The sequence below is a fragment of the Callorhinus ursinus genome, unplaced genomic scaffold, assembly GCF_003265705.2.
Source record: "Callorhinus ursinus isolate GAN/ISIS: 27379988/994484 unplaced genomic scaffold, GSC_fseal_2.0 scaffold24, whole genome shotgun sequence".
NCBI lineage: Eukaryota > Metazoa > Chordata > Mammalia > Carnivora > Otariidae > Callorhinus > Callorhinus ursinus.
Genome location: NW_027397086.1, coordinates 19,410,590 through 19,427,040, shown reverse-complemented (window position 1 = coordinate 19,427,040; position 16,451 = coordinate 19,410,590). Strand labels below are relative to the sequence as shown.

Genomic DNA, 16,451 nt, shown 5'->3' with positions numbered 1-16,451 from the left:
CGCGGACGCTGGGCGGGGCTCTACGGAGCGCCCTGGCCTCCAAGGCCGCTGCCCCGCCCGCCCGCACCCCGGCTGGGAGTGGGGGCGGTGTATGCTGGCCGCCGAGCGGTCTACGGGACGCACGCACCGTGCACGGGCGGGGGAAGCGGGGACGCGGACGGCCATCCCCAGAGCCACAGGGCCACCCGGGAAGGGGTCAGCCGGGCTTAACGGAACGCTCCCACGTTCGAGAAGGGGCCGCTTAGGTAGGGCTGGATTCCTCGAAAAGGTCCGCCACATTCCCGCCCCCCCAACCCCGTAAACCCCACAAAGTGCTGAGTAACGGTGACCAGGAAGTATCTCTGCGCCCCCGCCTCCCTTCTGGAGCTTATCGCGATGTTGCCTGCTCCTCACTCTTTCCTGTTCTTTTACTTTAACCGATGAAACCGCTGCTCCGGCGTGACACTGCAGTTTAGTGCGGGAGAGACGGTCCGGGGACGGACTTGACCAGCAGGTAGCTGCTGTGTGGTGGGTGTACCTGCGGCTGGACTGATGCAGTTGTGACCATGAGCAGGTCCTGACCTCCCGGTGCCTCAGTGTTCCTTTATGTAAAATGAGAATCATGCTGGTCCCTAGCTCATGCTGGTGGTGTTTTGAGGATTAAATGAAGCGCCGTAAAGTGATTAGGACAGTGCTTGGCACGTAGTAAGTACTCAAGTTATAATTAAAGCTGTTGTGAGTACTAATTAGGCTTGCTTGGTGTCATGGTGAGGGGGGAGGCATGCTGATCTTGGCGACCTTATATTTATAATGGTGCCAGTACACACATTTGTGTGAGTTTTTTCGACCAGTGGTAGAACCTGGAGCAGAGGTGTTGATCCAGGGATGCATGTTGCAGGTTGGGTCTGGCTGGTTAGGAGGCATTGTGAAGCCGGGGGGGGGCCGTCAGCAGCAGGAAGTGAAGATAGCGAAACTGTTGATGATGTTGGAGTGGGGGTCTGAGTAGGAATTTTCAGGGGGGAGCAGCTCTGGATGGAGCTATGTCTGGGTGTGATTGGCTGGGATGGTGAAACTGCCCCCCCCTCCCCCGCCTTCCTTCTCCCTGCTCTTGCAAACAGAGGGAGGAAGAAAACCAGAGGTTTTGAACCCATCGTGCCAAGCTTCTACAAGGTTGAGGAGCACAGGGGCCATGAGTTAGACAAGGGACAAGGGTCACGTTCTGAGGAATGACCTGAATGCATTCCCACAGAGTATGAGGACTACTGGGGCAGAAAAGAGGTTTTATGGGGTACCAGAACAGAATATATAACCTTTTCTTTTTTTTTTTCCCCCAAAGATTTGATTTATTTATTTGACAGAGACACAGCGAGAGAGGGAACACAAGCAGGGAGAGTGGGAGAGGGAGAAGCGAAGCAGGCTTCCCGCCGAGCAGGGAGCCAGATGCCAGGCTCAATCCCAGGACCCTGGGATCATGACCTGAGCTGAAAGCAGACGCTTAATGACTGAGCCACCCAGGCGCCCCTATAAACTTTTTTTCTGTTGCTGTGTTGTCAACCCAACCTCAACACCAGTTTCTGGGCTTATGTATTAGTGGGTACATTTATATGGAGATGACAATAAATCATGTGCTGTAGAAATGGGAAGTACAGGTCTTCAATGGCCATCCAAACCACCTTCAGCTGACCTCTCCTTCTCTCCAAGGACCTTCCAGATACACAGTGATTCAGTTGGAGGAGGTACTGACTGCCTCCCACCTTCACAGGACCAATATAGAGTGGCTATGGGGGATGCTAAAATTTTAGAGAAAAGGGAACTGGGAGGCTAGCACCTATGTTAAGAGCCCAGACTCTGCAATTAGACTTCTTGTTCTCATCCCCACTCTACCACTTAGTAGGTGGGGAACTCTAGAAAAGTCTAAATAGCCTTTCTGTGCTTCAGTTTCCTCGTCTATAAAATGGGGCTAATAATACTTCATGCTGTTATAAGGGTTGAGTGAGCCAAAATATATGTAAGTTACTTAGACCTATGCCTGGTACACAGTAAATGCTTATGAGCTGTGATTACAGGCTATTAAATGGAATGGTGAAATCCCTCTGGAATGACGGCAGAGGTGGAAGGAGAGACTGTAAAACAGATGTCAGAGTCCTAAGTGAATTAACTAATCAGGAAATCAGTAATGAACAGTGAGCTCTATAACATGACTCTCAAAAGAAAAGGATTTCTGCCCCAAAGGGTAGAAGAAAAGTGGACTAGACTTGGCCCTAAAGAGCAAGGCCCCCCACCCATAGGGACATGGGAAACTTGTGTCCCATTGTGGCAAGGAGGTGACATTCTGTGAGGAAAGTGAGGTGCAGGGGTATTGTCTGGGACAGCCCAGTGAGGGAAGATTTGTTTGGGCACAGAGGTAGTGAGAGAAGAGGAGAGACGAGATGACGTCAAGGCCCCCATTTGAGGGGTTGGTTCTGCATCTCAGAACTCCCAGCTGTAAGAAGAAATTCCTCCAACTCAAACTGACTCACACCAAAAAGAGAATTAGTAACTCATATTACCAAGAACTCCAGAGGGCTAAAGATGTCACAGCGCCACCATCTTTACTGCTTCATTCTCAGGAGGCTCTCCAACTTATGTGAGACTAACCCAAGCAGCTCCAGCCTTAGGTTCCTACCATCCTCCAATCCCCAGAGGAAAAGCTTTCCTCTCCTTTGTTCTAGTAAATGTCCTGGAGGCTGACCTTCACTGACTTGAGTTGGGGTTGGGGAGGAAGGGCATCAGCCTGGCTTGAACCATTTGGACTAGGAATGTGGAAAATCCAGAGGGTTAGCAAAGAAAGGGGAAATGGATGCTGGACAGGCAAAAATGATACATCCACATTGTCAAGAAGAACAGAAACAAGGAGCATGGGTGATGAACTTGTGTTAGGTTTCTGGGTCAGCTCCATCTGAGGCTCCCTGGGGGCCTGGAAAACTAGGTGTGCTGTCTTTGTATAGGTCCAAATTTGAAGAAAATGCAGCTCTAAGTTTTCTAAAGTAAGCTTTTGTCAGATCATAGCTTTCCCTAAGTGTGGCCCTTGACCATCCCATTCAGCATAGCTGGGGGTACTTGATGACACTGTAGATTCCTGGGCCACACCCAGACACATGGAATAACAATCTTTTGGGGTAGATCTCTGGAATCTGCATCTTAAGAAGTAGCCTAAATGATTGGGTACACTAAGGTTTGATAGACTGCCCTGGCATCTTCAGAGGAAGCTAGCATTAGTTACGCTTGAAGACTGTGATTGGTACAGCCACTATGGAAAACAGTATGGAGGTTCCTCAAAATTTTAAAAATAGATATACTGTATGATCCAGTAATTCCACTGCTAGGTATTTACCCAAAGAAAATGAAAACACTAATTTGAAAAGATATATGCACTTCTCTGTTTATTGCCCCATTAATTCTAATAGCCAAGATATGGAAGCAGCCCAAGTGCCATGGATAGATGGTTAAAAAAATGTACACACACACACACACACACACACAATGTAATATTACTCAGCCATAATAAAGGATGAGACCTTGCCATTTGCAACAACACAGATGGACCCAGAGGGTCTATCTTATGCTAAGTGAAATATGTCAGACAGAGACTGTTGGACATTCCATATGATTTCACTTATATGTGGAATCTAAAAAACAACAAATGAATAAACAAAAAGGAGAATCAGACCTATACATACAGAGAACAAACTGATGGTTGCCAGAGCAGAAGAGGTTGGATGGGTGGGCAAAAGGGGGGAAGGGGAGTGGCAGATCCAGGCTTCCAGTTATGGAATGAATGAGTCACAAGGAATAAAGGGCACAGCATAGGGAATATAGTCAATAATATTGTAATAGCATTGCATGGTAACAGATGGCAGCTACACTTGTGGTGAGCAGGGCATGATGATGGAGTTGTGGCATCACTGTTATACACCTGACACTGATGTGATGTGACATTGCATGTCATATATACTGAAATTAAATAAATAAATATTACCAGTCCCTGGTGTGGGGAGCGGGGGGCTTGAAGACTGTCTAGCAAGAGAGTTGAGATAGGAACATGGTATGTGATATAAAATAGGGAGCTCAAAATACTATAGTAGAGGAGATAATTGAAGGAAAGGGAATAACTATACATATGTGAAACAGTCATTAAGTGCCAAGTCTGGAGCAAGGTATCTTGCATCATTCTTTTCAGCAGCCCCTAGGAAATAGATACTATTCTTCCCATTGTACAGAGAAGAAAATTAAGGTTCCGAGAGGTCATCTGGTCACACCAAATGCCCACTGATTCTATTCAACATTGTACTGTGGGTTCCTAGCCAGAGCAATTAAGAAAAACAAATGAAAGGCATCTGGATTGGAAAGGAAGAAGTAAAACTCTCTTGGCAGATGACATGGTCTTATATATAGAATCTCCTAAAGATTCTAAAGACTATTAGAATAAGCAAGTTTAGCAAGGATGTAGGATTTGACTCAACATACAAAATTCAAAAAGAATGAATGAATTGTATATAAATTTAATAAAAGAAGTATAAGACTTGTACAATGAAAATTGCAAAACCTCATCAAAAGGAATTAAAGTGTTAAATAAATGGAAAGACAGCCCATGTTTATGGACTGGAAGACAATATTATTAAGTTGTTAATACTTCCCCAGTTGATCTGTAGATTGAATAAAATCCCTGTCAAAATCCCAGGTGCCTTCTTTTGCTGAGGTAGACAAGCTGTTCCTAAAGTTTATGTGGAAATCCAAGGGACACGAAATAGCCAAAACAATCTTGAAAAGAACAAAGTTGGAGGACTTATACTTTCTAATTTCAAAACTCACTACAAAGCTACAATATTCAAAACAGTGTGGTACTTGCATAAAGACAGACACATAGATCAATAGGACGGAATTGAGAGTCCAGAAATAAACATGGATTTATTTATTTATGTTGAGTTGATTTTCAACAAGAGTACAAGACCATCCAAAGGAAAAAGATAGTATCTTCAGTAAATGGTGCTAGGGACAACTGCATATCCACATGCAAAAGGAATGAGGTTGGACCCATACCTTACACAATTCACAAATATTCACTCAAAATGGATCAAAGATCTAAACGTAAGAACTAAAACTATAAAACTATTAGAAGGAAACATAAATTTCTGTGTCCTTGGATTAGGCCATGATTTCATAGATATGACACCAAAAGAACAAGCAACCAAAAAGATGAGATAAATTGGATTTCTTCAAAATTAAAAAAAAAAAATTGTGCCTCAAAGGACACCCAAGAAAGTGAAAAGATAACCTACAGAGTGGAGAAAAATATTTGTAAATCATATATGTGAGAAGGGACCTGATTTTAGAACATATAAAGAACTCTTACAACTCAACAGTGAAAAAACAACTCATTAAAAAATTGGCAAAGCATTCGAATAGACATTTCTCCAAAGGAGATATACAAATGGGCAATAAGCACAAGAAAATATGTTCAATATCATTAATCATTAGGGAAATACAAATCAAAACTACTAGGACAAACTACACGCACTAAGACTGCTATATAAAAGACAAGAACGAGTGTTGGTGAAGATGTGGGGAGACCGGAAGGCTCACTGCTGGTGGAAATGAAAATGGCACAGTTGCTATGAAAAAGTTTGGCAATTCCTCATAGGTTAAACATAGAGTTACCATATGATCTAATAATTCCACTTCTAGGTGTATACGCAACAAAGTTGGTAATACATGTGCACACCAAAACTTGCACATACGTGAATGTTCATAGCGGCATTATTCTTGATAGCCAAAATGTAGGAACAACCCAAATGTCCACCAACTGATGGATAACAAAATGTAGTGTATCCACGCAATGGAATATTATTTGGCCATAAAATGGAGTAAAGTTATGATGCATGCCACAATATAGATGAACCTTGAAAACACGCCCACAGAAAGAAGCCAGCCAGAAAAGGCTACATATTGAATGATTCCATTTGTCTGAAATGTCCAGAATAAGCAAATCCATAGAGCTAGTAAGTGAGTGGTTTCCAGGAGCTAGGGGAACTCCCAAGGGGTATGGATGGTGTTTTTTGGTTTTTGTTTTGTTTTTGTTTTTTTTAGGTCTTGAATATGTTCTGGAATTAGATAATGGGATGATCATACAACTTTGTGAATACACTAAAAGCCACTGAAGTATAAAACAAAATTGGGATAAGGATATCTATTCTGACTTCACAAAATCGTCTTATATAAATAAATATGTTTTGCAAATTCTAAAAAAAAAAAGGAAAGAAAAAATAAAACCGTTTTCACAGAAGCCAGGTAAATCCAGTTCCTGTAATTTACTTTGGAAAACCTCTCTCTCCAAAACGTGTAAGTTAATGGGAGTAGAATATCTTTGTCCAATGCCATTAACCAAGGGTGATCCTGACTCTGTGGGGAGGACAACTTGCTAATCTGTAACCATAAATCAACCAGGAATTACATATTTTTTATGATCTGCTCCTTACCTAAGTATGGTATGCCAGGTCATTCAGTGGCACTCTATTAACAATCCAACTACGCACAATTATTCTTACAAACAGGTAAACTTTAAGGGAAGGAAACTGACCCCATGAAAGAGTTGTACATGGTTGGATCCTTAACACATAAAAGAAGTGTTCAATCAGAAACATGGCTGTGCAGGATGTCAAATCCTAGAACCATTTAGATATCACTTGACTACAAAGAAGAAATTAAATGGTCCAATAAGTACATTTAAGATTATTATGATACAGCAATTTTGAGGGTATGGTCAAAGTGTCACAAGCCAGGAAGTAAACACATTATCAGTCGGACTGTTACATGATATTGGCCTTTACCTTTTGTTTATCATTGTAACTTGGCACATGTTTGTGAAGCATGTTCTATCATGACTCTCTCCCGGGGAAGCAGGGGTAAGTCCTTGAATTAGAGTCTCTATCAGAAATAAAGGGGAATTGAGTGCTGCCAACGCCCCAGTGGAGAAGCTGAGGTCATCATCGAATTTGAAATATTTAAAGTGGATACAAAACTGTTTCAGCAATGCAGACAATTAAGTGTGTTGTTGTGGGTGGTGGTGCCATTGGTAAAACGTGTCTTCTGATATCCTACACAACAAACAAATTTCCATCTGAGTATGTACCCACTGTTTTTGACAACTATGCAGTCACAGTTATGATTGGTGGAAAGCCATATACTCTTGGACTTTTTGATACTGCTGGGCAAGAGGATTATGACAGATTACGACCGCTGAGTTATCCACAAACAGATGTATTTCTAGTCTGTTTTTCAGTGGTCTCTCCATCCTCATTTGAAAATGTGAAGGAAACGTGAGTGCCTGAAATAACTCACCATTGTCCAAAGACTCCTTTCTTGCTTGTTGGGACCCAAACTGATCTCCGAGATGACCCCTCTACGATTGAGAAACTTGCCAAGAACAAACCGAAGCCTATCACTCCAGAGACTGCTGAAAAGCTGGCCTGTGACCTGAAGGCGGTCAAGTATGTGGAGTGTTCTGCACTCATACAGAAAGGCCTAAAGAATGTATTTGACGAAGCAATACTGGCTGCCCTGGAGCCTCCCGAACCGAAGAAGAGCCGCAAGTGTGTGCTGCTATGAACATCTCTCCAGAGCCCTTTCCGCACAGCTGGTGTCAGCATCGTCCTAAAAGCAATGTTAAATCAAACTAAAGATTAAAGATTAAAATTCGTTTTTGCAATAATGACAAATGCCCTGCACCTACCCACATGCACTCGTGTGAGACAAGGCCCGTAGGTATGGTCCCCTTCCCCCTCTCATTACTAGTTAATTTGAGTAATTGTATATTGTCAGAAAAGTGATTAGTACTAGTTTTTGTTTTGTTGTTTCAATTTTTTTTGTTTGTTTGTTTAAAAGCAAGGCATGCTTGTGATGATTCTGTAACAGACTAATTTAGGTTGTTGAAGCTGCTCCTGGGCTCCATCCACTCTGGAGAATGATCTGGGACATTTAGGTTTTGTTTTGTTTTTCTTTTTTCTTTTTTTCTTTTTTCTTTTTTTTGCGGGGGAGGGAGGTGGGGTGCGGGGAGTGTGTGTGGGGTTTGTTTTTATTTAGTCATGTTTTCTTAAATTCATTAACCATTGGACAGCCCTTAAGGGGAGGAGGACCGATTGATTCCACATTCCACTTCCTAGATCTAGTTTAGAAAACTTGTTCCCCACCTGGTGCTCTTAGGAAGGAGTATAGTAAATGCCTCATTTAATAACATACTCCTTTTTGAAAGTTGCCTTTTCTCTCCACCCTTGAGTAGGCCCAGTATTTGATGAAACTCATGAAAGTGGGTGGAACCTGTCTTGCCCCTCCTCTTTTCTAGGATGCACTATATATGTGACTGTGACTTTCAAGGAAATTTGTTTGCCATTTGCTGATTTTTTTTTTCTGAAGTTAATTTCTAACTTCTTTCACTGATAAATGAAGAAAGGTATTGCACCTTTTGAAATACACCAAATGGATTGAGTACGCAATTAAAAAAAAATTTTTTTTTCTCAAAAAAAAAAAAAAAAAAGAAAGAAAGGGGAATTGAAGAGACAAGAAAACTTAAAAATGTATCATTGTAAGTAAATGTACACCAAATGTGAAGTGATCTTTATTTTGCTCATAAAGGATATCTTTACTCCAATAAGGCACTTGGAGTTTCTTCATTTCTCCTTCCACTGCTACCTTCCTGGTTCCAACCACTCCATCCCTCACCTGGACCACAGCCATACCCTCGTAACCTATCTCCCTTCCACCATTCTTGCTCCCTATACTCCATTCTTCACACAACAGTATGTAAATCTGAGCACATCACTCTACTGGAAACCCTTCAATGATCTTTTCATCATCCCCTGAATAAAACACAAACGCTGACCATGGCCACAGGATCATGCTTCCCCCAGTTTCTCTCTCCAAAATGTTCCCACGTCGGGATCAACTCCAAACTCATGAAAGAGCACACAGGAGTCAGACCCATGAAGATCAAAACATCAGTTTTATTCCTAAAAATGCTGGATTGGAAAACAGATGTGCAGCTATAATTAGACCTTCTCGGGAGCCAAAATTTCCTCGTGGAAATACAAAGACTGAGATATAGGGGTTTCATCTCCACTTACTTCAGGACCCTTTCTGTCTTGTTTCTCGCTGACTGTAGAAACCAGCAAATACTTTCTAATACGAAATTGGCAGGTGATGGCATCATGACCATGTCAACACAATTCTTAAAACAACTGTAGAGACACTGAGCTTTCTCTCCTCTTTGATTTTTCACTTTTCTAATTCACAGGACATTTATTGTAGTGTCACTCATACTTAGTCCTTTTCTCAGGAACACATTTGGAAAACTATTAGAAATCTGATAACTGAAACATGTCATCTAGCACTGTCCCACCTCTGCCCAAACAGACCAAACAGACCAGTGAGTCAATTCCATTTAATCCTGAGTTGAGGGCAGGGTTTTATAAAATAACACATATTGAACATTATTATCAAAATTATTCATAGGCCCCGAACAGATATAATCACATTTAACTTTTAACCATTCCCACTTAAAGACAAGCCATGAGCTCTTAGTAGAAAATGTGGTTTGACCACCAAACATGTAATGAAACAAAACATGACCTGCAAGGTGGCTGAATAAGAAGGTAATCTATCGTGTAAACTCTCTGGTTTTAGAACACATCATGGGCTCTTGATAGAAAATGTGGTTTGACCACCAAACACATAATGAAACAAAGCATGACCTGCAAGGTGGCTGAATAAAAAGATAATCTATCATGTAAACTCTCTGGTTTTGGAACACATCATGTCCTTCAGGAAAAAACAAAAACAATAAAGTGTGGTCCCAGAGTTCCTTCTGTGGGTGAAGCTCCCCAGACTACTTGGAAAGCAAGTAGACTCCTGCTGTGTTATTGCAGAATAACACTGTAGCAAGTGCTTCGCCCTACCAGTTCCTTGTCCATTGCTATCCCCACAATGGCAATGGGAGTCTCTAGGGTGGGTAGGAATATTCTTCTGATGGGGAGGAGACAGAGACTCCCAAGTGAGATGACCTGTCTGAAGTTACATGGTCTACAGCAGGAGATCCCGGATGAGACTCTGCCTAATAGTGATCCAGAGGTCCCAGGCCTTGGTCCCAGGCCTGGCTGTGAGTGTTGTTCATTCTGGACATTCTCACATTTGCAAGTGCGGGGCGGGGCGGGGAGGGGTGGACAGACCCCACTGTATCAATTAGAACTCCGTCTATTCCAAGTGACAGGAACCAAACTGACCTAGAAAGAGGACTTTGGCAATTCTAGGGGTAGGTCTGGCACAGAAACGATGAATGAGGTCAAGGGATGTCACCAGGACCTAGTTTCTCTTTTATCTTCAGTCCTACAACTTCTGCTTCACCCTATTTTCAGACAAGCCTCTTTACTGTGGTAGCAGTTTGGTTGCTGTAGTTCCAAACCTAAATTGCTATCACTTCAAATCCAGGGAAAAAGGGCAAATTTTTTCCTTCCTCAAGAGCCCCAGTCCAGGTTTTATTGTGTCCCCTTGGTTGTGGTTGAGAGGACTAGTCATTATGATCACATATGGGACCAGGCCAAGGTCACATGCTCCACCACTTTGGCTAGACTGGGACAATGAGAAATAGGTTCCCATAGAAGGAATCTTCAGGGACCACTCAGCTTCTTTAGGATGGCAGGCGGTGATTTTGCTGTCCCTCTTAGATTTCCTATCATGTGGGGGCTGTATTTCTCTATGCAAAAGAGAGGGATGGACCCCGGGAACAACACCACCACCACCACCACCACCACCACCACCACCACCAACTCACCACCCCTTTTCAATTGTTAAGAGAATCTTTGCTTCAGATTTGGCTTCTAGAGCCATGTCAGCAGCTCCAGCTGTGAGGGAATAAGCTGGAAAAAGCCAGGGAGGCTGTGTCCAGCATCTAAGCACCAAGTTCAACAACCTTTGCCAGCGCTTAATGAGCCAGTAGCCCAAGAGACCCAGTATCCCCCGGCATGTGTGTGAAATACAAATTTCATGATCTGGAACCAAGATGCTTCTTTCATATCTAGAGAAGAAAGAAGGGCAGTTTTTCCAGTCTATAACCATGAGTGTAATTAAATTGCTTCATTATATTGACCCAATGACAAGTAGCAAATTAGCATCAGCCCCTGATCCCCAAGAGGAAACATATTGTTCTGGGAAAGTAAGAAGGTTACTAGGAATACAATGGAATGTAGGAGCCAAAAAGTATTAATAATGCTTTTCATGTTACAGGTTTTCAATGTATTCATATTATTAAACTTAATAACAGGGTGATTATTTATATAAGAATTTAGTTGTATCCGTCACGATAGGGCTAAAGGAAAGGAAGAGTCCTTATAATAAGGGAAAGATGTTGTCTATGCCAGAATTTTGTAATCCTTAATTTTTAATTCATGTAACATTCCAGGATTGTTTCCATTTCACGCTTAGGTCAGTCGAAGTAGGAGGCATTTTGTGAAATTCCTTAAGCCACTGATAAAGCAGAAGCTTATAAAAAAAAACCCCAAACCCTAGTTCCTTAGGGCCCAGACCTCAGAAGGAAGTACCATGCTGTTTCTGCTTTAAAAATGCCCCTTTTCCTCTTTGTCTCTCATCCTGATTTCAATGCTAAAGGACAGGTTCAAATTTTTGTAATGGATGTTGAGGTTTGTGTGATACTAGTTCACAGTTGCAAGCAACTGAAACTTATGCTGTATGATTGATTCTCACAGAATTTCTGGTAATGATGCAGAAGGAGGCTTGGAAACTGAGGGGGTAGCAGCATGGACCAGAACCCAAAACCAGCCACAAACCCAGTCTGGTTGAGGACCCTCTTGCCATTGCCACTGAACACTCCGATGCCACTGGATTATAGTTGGATAAAACAGGGTGCCTAGTTAAGTTTGAATTTTAAGGAAAGAGTGCATGAGTTTTTAAAAATATAACTATGTCCCATGCAATATTTGAGATATACTAAAAAAATTATACTAAAAATTATTTGTTTTTTTCTTTAATCTGAAATTCAAATTTAATTGTACTCTCATTTGCTGAACCTGGCAACCCTCTACTAGATGTATGTGCTGTTGCCACTTCTGTCCTTGGAAACCAGCTACCATAACCACTCAAACAGATTTTTCAGGCCATTACTGGCTCTTGGCATCATGGGTTCCAAAATGAACCTCACTGAAACAGTTATGTGTGATCGGCGCAGCCTCTGTTCCATGCCCCTGCTCCACCTTTGAGGAAGGTCAGAGAGCTGATGGTGTCTCCATTGTTTGTGGAAAGTGGCCTCTGTCTTCCACTAAGTCTTAAATTCCTCAGACATGGAGTGGGGCGGTAGTGAGGTTCAGATACTGGGGGAGAAAAAAGATCAATGCCTACTCTATTTTTCTTTAACATAAATTCCTCCTCTTTCTTATTGTCTAATGGCCGGTGAGTTGGGGGCCAGGCAGGATAATATAATTCTCTTTGCCAGCGACTAGTTCAAGAACCCAGATCTAACCCAGTTAGCATAGGGTATCCTCTTGGCCACAAGGACTTCTGCAGGATTGGCCATGTGATCCAGTCTGGACCAAGGAGATGAGAGGAAAGCACTAGAAGATTCTAGGGAAAGTTACCTTATTCCTGAGACTTACGTTAAAAAATGATCTCATCTTCCTCCGGTTATTGTTTTGGGTGCTGGAGAGGCCTGAAAATCCTGCGCCATCTTGCTTCCAGCCTGAGATAAAGAACAGAGAGAGAAAAGAAAAGCAGAAAGCCTCGTGGCACTTGCAGAGAAGTCGAGTTGGAACCGCTGGATTAAGTCCCCTGATGCCTGTCCTACATCTGGACATTCAGTTCTGGGCACCAAGACATTTTTGTTTGGCTTAAGCAACATCAAGTTGGGGGGTTCTCGTACTTATAGCCAAAAACAACCCCACTGAAAAAGAAGGATTCATGAATATGCGAGCCAGTTTTGTAAGCTTGTCATTTGTTGAATTCTGAAAGTTCAGCATAATGTGTTTTGATTGAACTAGAAATTATTGCTATTATGAAATTGTGAGGCAAAGATTAGTATTTAAATTAATGCAACACAAACAACTCGGGAGCAGCTTCATTAAGCCACAGGGAGAGAAGCGGTCTATGATTAGTGCCAGATTCTTGCTCTTTTTGTATGAATGCCCTGAGGATGAGCCAGCCTCTCGGGGGAGTACCCTCTGAAGAGAGAAACATTTAAATTCCTGGAAGGGCCAGCAGTACAAACATAAGCAAGGTTTCGGAAAACATTTCCCACCCTCTTTCTTTCTTCATGAGGTGGACAGCTGCTTCTTTGGCCTGCCTACCAACCCTCCCCCCTTCTTTGGGTGATGACACCCGGCTTTTCTTTAGGATACTCTCTCTCCCCCATTTCTTGTCATCCCGTTGGGACCAGCCAATCAGGTGCCACATCTGCTCCTACCCCAAGGCCCAAGGGTGGGCATGTGACTTCAGACCAAACTCTCTCAAAGAACGTAGCTCTCTAGGGAGTGATGCAAGAGGGAGACTCACTGCAATCACTCCTAAAGGGGCCGTTCATGGGTCCAGGCTCTTGATATCCCTGGAAATGCCTGATTCCAGTCCTTTCTGAGGCTTGATTCTGCAGGCCTCCCCAGTGGTTTTGTATCAGGTAACCACAGCGAATTTCGCTTGCACGCTGTCAAAAGCCTTAGCTGACACACTCCACCGAAACAACCCTTGACCACACCACACCTTTATTTAGAAGCTACCTTCTTAATTTTTACGAGGCACATATATCAATCTTTTTATAATAACTCCCATCATATGCCCAAGTTACCATATAATCAATTATTGACAAAAATTTTATTGGGAACTAACATACTGGAAATGACAGTTAACTTTAAGGATTTATTTGAAAAACACATGGCACTTATCACATACAAGGCATTGTTTATTTGCTTAATCCTCATGATAATCTAGTGAGGTAAATACTATCATTATCCCCATTTTACAGATTTTGAAACTGGAGCACAGAAAGGTTAAGTAACATGCTCAAGGTCACACTGCTAGTAAATGGCAGAGTTGCATCCTAACCCATGACAGCCTGATTCCAGGTGGTGCTCTGGATGCACTGCGTAAGATCTGGCATCATCAGAAGGCCGAGGCAAACTACAAAACTGACTTCTAATGCATAAGATCAGTCCTGTGTAAAAGCATCTTGATGATAGAATGTCTTCTAGTCCAGGGGCGCCTGGGTGGCTCAGTCATTAAGCGTCTGCCTTCGGCTCAGGTCATGATCCCTGGATCCTGGGATGGAGCCCCGCGTCAGGCTCCCTGCAGGGAGCCTGCTTCTCCCTCTCCCACTCCCCCTGCTTGTGTTCCCTCTCTCTCTGTCAAATAAATAAATAAAATCTTAAAAAAAAAAAAAAAAAAAAGAACGTCTTCTAGTCCAGAAGCAAGAAAGGATAAACAGTCGGCTGAGGCCCCTGGGTTCCAACTTTCAATTTTTGAACCAGATGAAAACTGCTTAGGATTTCCAGGGGAAAAATCCTCATCTAATTAGTTAGCAAGCACAAACTAAGTCCAAACACCTGCTGCTGTTTTTCTTTCACTGTTTGCCAGGTGTTCCACGAGCAGCCTCAGATCAGTAAGTAATTACAATGGAGGCTGAATAGAATTAATTATATAACTTTAACTTACTAGGTTTATTTCCATTAAAATTGCCCCATAAAACGGCGATATTTTAAAGGCTGCCATAGAAAAGGGGAGCGTAGAGGACTAAAACCTTTTTTACATTTGACTCAGCTATAAGTCATATCCTGCCCAGCGTGAATTCGCTCATATCACCATAGTTAAACTCTAGTAAATGTCTACGGGCTTATTCGCCCATTCATTCAACTAAACCTACAAAGTACCTGCTAAGTGCCAAGCACTGTCCTGGCTACTAGGATTATGGCAGGGAACGAGCAGACAAAAATCCTGGCCGTTATGGCCCTTACTTAGAGTTCTTGTGGGAAGCTCTAATTCCAAAGGCCACAAAATTGAAAATGCCTGAATTTCTCCCGGCTCTTGATTGTTTCCATTGCTACAGTGAATGAAAGGATGGGTTCGCCTGAGGGCTGTGCTAAGTCTGAGTCTGTGCAAGGTTAGCTGGCCTGGTACTTCCCAAGGGGCCCAAGGGAGGACACTGTGGCTAACAGACTGCTTGGCAGAGGCCATAGTATCACGATTCGTTATTGCCTGCCCAGGATTTCACACGAATACGCCCTCCGCTTCATATATGCTAACACACTTACTTCTCAAACAACCTAAGATCTGAAAGCAATAGCACTGCTTCTCCTCAGACTGCTGCCTCAGGCTTGTTGTCTCTTTTGTCCCCTTCCCAAAGGCATACCCTTCCCCGCACTCACACCCGGGGCATGAACTTCCTGTCCGAAGACTATAAAGACTGACTAGTGTGAAAATGAAAAACCAAGAACTGATGGCTTGGTCTCAAAATACCCACCAGTCTATTATTTCAGGGGAGTTCATTTCGGAAGGAAAATGGGTCAAGCTTGGGAAAAACAACTCACATGGCTCCTTACTGGTACAGCAAGAGGCTGGGACACCGTGAAACACACACCAGGAGAGGACAGTCAGCTAGTGGTGTGGGGTGGTTCCATGGCTGCGAAGAACTAACTCTTCGTGATGAACGTATCTGGCAAAGCCGTTCCAGCCACCAATGGGGAGGCTGATACCTAGAACTCCCCGCAGGTGTCGTAGCTGATGATGGAAGCCCAGAATCTGCAGCTTCTCTTCAGGAGCTTGAGGAAGACACTGGCTGTGAAGGTGACCTTGCTGAATGGATGGATCCAGGTCTGTCACAGTGTACTGATCACACATGGTGACAAGAACTACTAATGGAGATGAGGCTGAAAACGTAAGTCCTAAGTCAAAACCAGGGGATGGAGCATTTGTGGAAATGATTTCTTTATCAAGGAATGACCTGCTAAAGAGACCCAATACTCTGGTGGCTGAAGGACATCCAATAATGGACGCCAGCAGCTGTTCCTGGGCTCTGGCACCAAACCATGCAAATGTGAAGCTGTTTGAAGAGCGCTTCCTGGAACTGGAAGGCCAAAGGACAGAGGCCATATGTTTTTTGTAAATGAGACCACCAGACCTCCTTCACTAAGACTTTATGTTCCACTTAGTTTCACGTAGATTTGAAATGAGCTTTTTCATAAAATAAAAGCAGCACAGAATGCAATCAATCAATCAACAATTTGCCGATGTACCTCTTTTCACATCTTCTCTGGAATTGAGGGGTGTCTTAGAAGCCATGGTCTCTCCTAGGTGCAGTCTGCAGGGTATGGTAGTGATGGGGACATTGCCTACAATATCACACTTGGGCATGGCTGTTTATGTTTTCAGCATTTCAGTTGAATTACGAGCATTGC

At 43.0% G+C, this 16,451-nt stretch overlaps 2 pseudogenes; both read left to right on the top strand.

Moving 5' to 3' along the window:
- Positions 1-63: 63 nt before the first annotated feature.
- On the top strand, positions 64-7,734 carry LOC112836527 (cell division control protein 42 homolog pseudogene; annotated as a pseudogene).
- Positions 7,735-15,475: 7,741 nt separating this feature from the next.
- LOC112836696 (ADP-sugar pyrophosphatase pseudogene) lies at positions 15,476-16,159 on the top strand (annotated as a pseudogene).
- The last annotated feature ends 292 nt before the right edge of the window (positions 16,160-16,451 follow it).